This window comes from Rattus norvegicus, chromosome 8 (assembly GCF_036323735.1).
Source record: "Rattus norvegicus strain BN/NHsdMcwi chromosome 8, GRCr8, whole genome shotgun sequence".
Lineage (NCBI taxonomy): Eukaryota > Metazoa > Chordata > Mammalia > Rodentia > Muridae > Rattus > Rattus norvegicus.
The window spans coordinates 25,815,244-25,819,905 of NC_086026.1; the positions used below are offsets into that span (position 1 = coordinate 25,815,244).

The 4,662-nt window shown below is 36.7% G+C and overlaps 1 non-coding gene across 1 annotated transcript; it reads right to left on the bottom strand.

Annotated features, from left to right (window-relative positions):
- Positions 1–3,836: 3,836 nt before the first annotated feature.
- Positions 3,837–3,938, bottom strand: LOC120094420 (U6 spliceosomal RNA). The gene has a single exon (XR_005488739.1). It is a non-coding gene; the product is annotated as a U6 spliceosomal RNA (small nuclear RNA).
- Positions 3,939–4,662: the final 724 nt, after the last annotated feature.

The window sequence follows — 4,662 nt, forward strand, 5'->3', positions numbered from 1 at the left end:
GAGTTTGCAATCCAATTCAGTTCCTTCAGTAATTCCCCTAATTCCTCCATTGGGGTCCGCACACTCAGTCTGATGGTTGGCTGCATGCATCCGCATCTGTATTAGTCAGGCTCTAGCACAGTCTGTCAGGATACAGCAATACCAGGCTCTCAGTTCCATTAGTTGACCTTGCCATTCCGTTTGACAAGAGCAATTTTTGGATTAATATTTTTTATATGTGTGGGTAGCACAATCCCTTAACCAGGAACCATGTCTATCCATTGGATATGGTCTCTACAGGTTCTATGTCCCCTATGTTGGATATTCTGCTAATGTCACCCCTGTTGTGTCCTGGCAAACTCTTAGTTCCCTGGCATCTGAGACTTTCTAGTGATTAACCCATTTCTCCAACACCCACTGTTACACAACTTTGTTCAAATTCCTGACCCACTGTTTTTCTCCCCCCCCTTTGCAAGTGATCCTGCCCTGCTTTTTCCTCCCCCTTTTCCTTCCCTTCCTCCCTCCCTCTCTTAGTGTCCCATAATTATTTTCGTGCCAGTTCTGAGTAGTACTCAAGTATCCACACTTTGGTCTTCCTTCTTCTTGAGTTTACATTGGTCTGTGAGTTTTATTGTGTGTATTCTGAACTTTGGGGGGGGGGGGTTATATCCACTTATCAGTAAGGACATACCATGTGTGTTATTTTATGACTGGGTTACTTCACTCAGGATGATATTTTCAAATTCAATTAATTGGCCTAAGAATTTCATGAAGTTATTGTTTTTAGTTGGTGAGTAGTATTCCATGGTGTAAATGTACCATATTTTCTGTATCCATTATTCCATTGAGGGACATCTGCATTATTTCCAAACTCTATGAGCTGCTACAAACATAGTGGAGCATATGTCATTGCTATATGTTTGAGAATCTTTTAGGTATATGCCCAGGAATGGTAGAATTGGGTCCTTAGGTAAAACTATTTCCGATATTCTGAGGTACCAAAAAATTAATATCCAGAATGACTGTACCAGCTTGCAATCCCACCAAAAATAGAGGAGTGTTTCTCTTTCTCCACATCTTCACCAGAATCTGCTGTCACCTGAGTTATTGATATTAGTCATTCTGACTGGTGTAAGGTGAATCTCAGGGTCATTTTGATTTGCAGTTCTCTGATAACCAAAATGTTGAACATCACTTTAAGTACTTCTCGGTCTTTCAAGATTCATGTCATTCAATATTGCTCATTCAGAATTCTTTATCTAGCTGTGTACCCTGCTTTTAATAGCATTAATTTGGTTCTCTGCAGTTTAACTTCTTGAGTTCTTTGTATATTCTCTATTAGCCCCCTATGTGATATAGGGTTGGTAAAGATCATTTCCCATTTTGTGGGTTGCCATTTCATCCGATTGACAGTATGCTTTGACTTACAGAAGCTGTGAAATTTTATGAGGTCCCATTTGTCAATTCTTGATCTTAGAACATAAGCCATTAGTGTTCTTTTCAGGAAATTTTCCTCTGTGCTAATGTATATTAAGTTATTTCTCACTTTCTGTTCTATTAGATTCAGTGTAACTGATGTTATGTGAAGATCCTTGGTCCACTTGGACTTGAACTTTGTACAAGGAGATAAGAATATTTCAGGGGTTGGGGATTTAGCTCAGTGGTAGAACGCTTGCCTAGTAAGCACAAGGCCCTGGGTTCGGTCCCCAACTCCGAAAAAAAAAGAATATTTCAACTTTAATTCTTCTATATGTAGATGGCCAGTTGAACCAGCATGATTTGTTGAAAATGCTGTGTTTTTTCCACTGGAATGTTTTGGATTCTTTGTCAAAGATCAAGTAACCATATGCGTGTGAGCTTAACTCTGGGTTTTCAAGTCTATTCCATTGATCTACCTGCCTATCTCTGTACAAATACCATGCATTTTTATCGATCTTGCTCTGTAGTATAGCGTGAGGTCAAGGATGGTGATTCCCCCATAGGTTCTTTTATTGTTGAGAATGGTTTTTGCTATAATGGGTTTTTATTATTCCAGATGCATTTGAGAATTGCTCTTTCTATCTCTGTGAAAAATAGATTTGATATTTTGATAGAGATTGCATTGAATCTGTAGATTGCTTTTGATAAGATGGAAACTTTATTATGTTAATCATACTGATCCAAGAGCTTAGAAGATCTTTTCAACTTCCGAGGTCCTCTTTGAGTTCTTTTTTCAGAGACTTGAAGTTCTTGTTATATAGATATTTCACTTGCTTGGCAAGAGTCACAGCAATATATTTTATAATATTTTGTGATTGTTGTTAAGGGTGTAGTTTCCTTAATTTCTTTCTCAGCCTGTTTATTCTTTGAATAGAAGAAAGTTACTGATTTGATTGAGTTAATGTTATATCCATCCACTTTACTGAAGTTGTTTATCAGGTGTAGGAGATCTCTGGTGGATTTTTGTGGTCACTTATGTATACTATCAGATCATCTGCAAATAGCAATACTTTGAATTTCTTCTTCCTAATTTGTATCTCACTGATCTCTTTTTGTTCCCTAATTACTCTGACTAGATCTTAAAGAAATATATTGAATAGGTAGGGAGAAAGTGGGGAGCCTTGTCTTGTCCCTGATTTAGTGACCGTGCCTGCGCCGCCAGTGTGTGAGTACCGGGCGTAGGTTTCCAGTTTTGCCCCGTGGTCACTGCTTGTCCCCAATACATTCCACTTCCTTGCTGGCCGGCTTTTGGAACAATCCCATCAGTTTGTCCTCTCTTTCCTGATCTCGGTGGAACCTCCAGATGTCGGCGCCTGTGCTGCCAGTGTGTCAGTATTGGGCGTAGGTTTACGGGATTGAAAGAAAACACGTACATGGGTGACCCGTTTTCAGCGAGTGCCACCAAGGCTTTACTGAGATCTCCTTACATACTCGAGGCAAAAGCCATGGAAAAACAAGGCAGGTGAAAATACCCAAACAGGAAAACAGGAAAAGTCTGTGTGGTGAAAGTTCCGGCCCAATCAGGGGCATAAACAACTTTTTAACAACAACAAGCAGGAAGGCTCGGTGGGGAGGAAGGGTGCCATGAAAAACCCCAGCCCCAAATTAGGGGCTAAGAGCAGCTCCCAAGGGTTTAAACAATTTCTTGCTATAGCAGGCTAAAAGGCTCAGAGAGGGGGGAGGGAAACACCAAGGTAGGGCCCAACAATTTAGTAGGATTAATTGAAGTTTCTGTCCTTTTAATTTGAGGCTGGCTATTGATTTGTTGTATATTGCTTTTATGATGTTTAGATATGGGCCTTGAATTTCTGATCTTTCATGACTTTTATCATGAAATGTTGTTGCATTTTATCAAAGTTTTTTCAGTATCTAATGAGATGATCATGTTTTTTCCCTTTGAGTTTGTTTATATAGTGGATTACATTGGTGAATTTCCATATATTGAACCATTTCTGCATTAGTGGGATGAGGTCTATTTGATAGCTGTGAATGATCATTTTGATGTGTTATTGGAATTGGTTTGTGAAAATTTTATTGATTATTTTTGCATCAATATTCATAAGTGAAATTGGTCTGAACTTCTCTTTCTTTGTTGGGTCTTTGTGTGATTTGTGTATCAGCATAACTGTAGTTTCATAGAACAAATTAGTATTCCTTCTGGTTTTATTTTTTGGAATACTTTGAAGAGTACTGGTATTAGGTCTTCTTTGAAAGTCTGATAGAATTCTGCACTAAAACCATCTGATCCTGGAAAATTTTTGACTGGGAGAGATTTAATGACTGCTTCTTTATCTTTAGGCATTGAGGGACTGTTTAGTTGCTCTATCTGAACCTGATTTAACTTTGGTACATGATATCTGTCTAGAAAATCATCCATTAACAATATGGTATGCTTCACAAATTTGCATGTAATCCTTGTGTACAGCCCATACTAATCTGTGTGTCATTCCAATTTTGTTATATGTTCTGACAAATTGAGCATATGTTTTAATTTTCTTTATACTACGAATTTGTTCAAAGTGTCATCTATAGGTGTTACTTGTTTTTTTATATAAAATCATACTGCTTGAAAATAAGAATACTTTGACTTCTTCCTTTCTTGTTTGTATCCCCTTGTTCTCCTTCACTTATCTTATTGTTCTAGTTAACAAATGAAAAATAATATTGAGTAGATATTTAAAGAGTGAAAATCCTTTTCTTGTTTCTGATTTTAATGAAAATGTTTTGAATTTCTCCTTATTTATCTTTATGTTGCATGTGCATTTATTGCAATTTCTCTTTATTATATTGAAGTCTATCTATCTCTAGTCTTTCTAAGACTTTATCATGAAGGGGTACTGGATTTTGGACAAAAGATTCTTTGTATCTAATAAAAAATTTGGATGGTTTGCATTTCAGTCTATGTATGTAATAGATTATTTATTTACCCATGTTGAAACACTGCTTGGTCACTGGATGAAGGCAACTTGGTCATTATGAAGTATCTTTTCTTTATTCTTGAATTTGGTTTGTAACTATTAAATTAATTTTTATATTCATTTATTTGTCTTTATTTATCTTTATATTTTTTTCACATGTTGAAAACAGTTTCTCTTTCCTTCTCCTCTCCCTATATCTAGACACTTCCTCTTTCTTTCCCCATCCACTCTCTTCTTTTTTTTTTTTATTAACTTGATTATTTCTTATTTACATTTTGAATGTTAT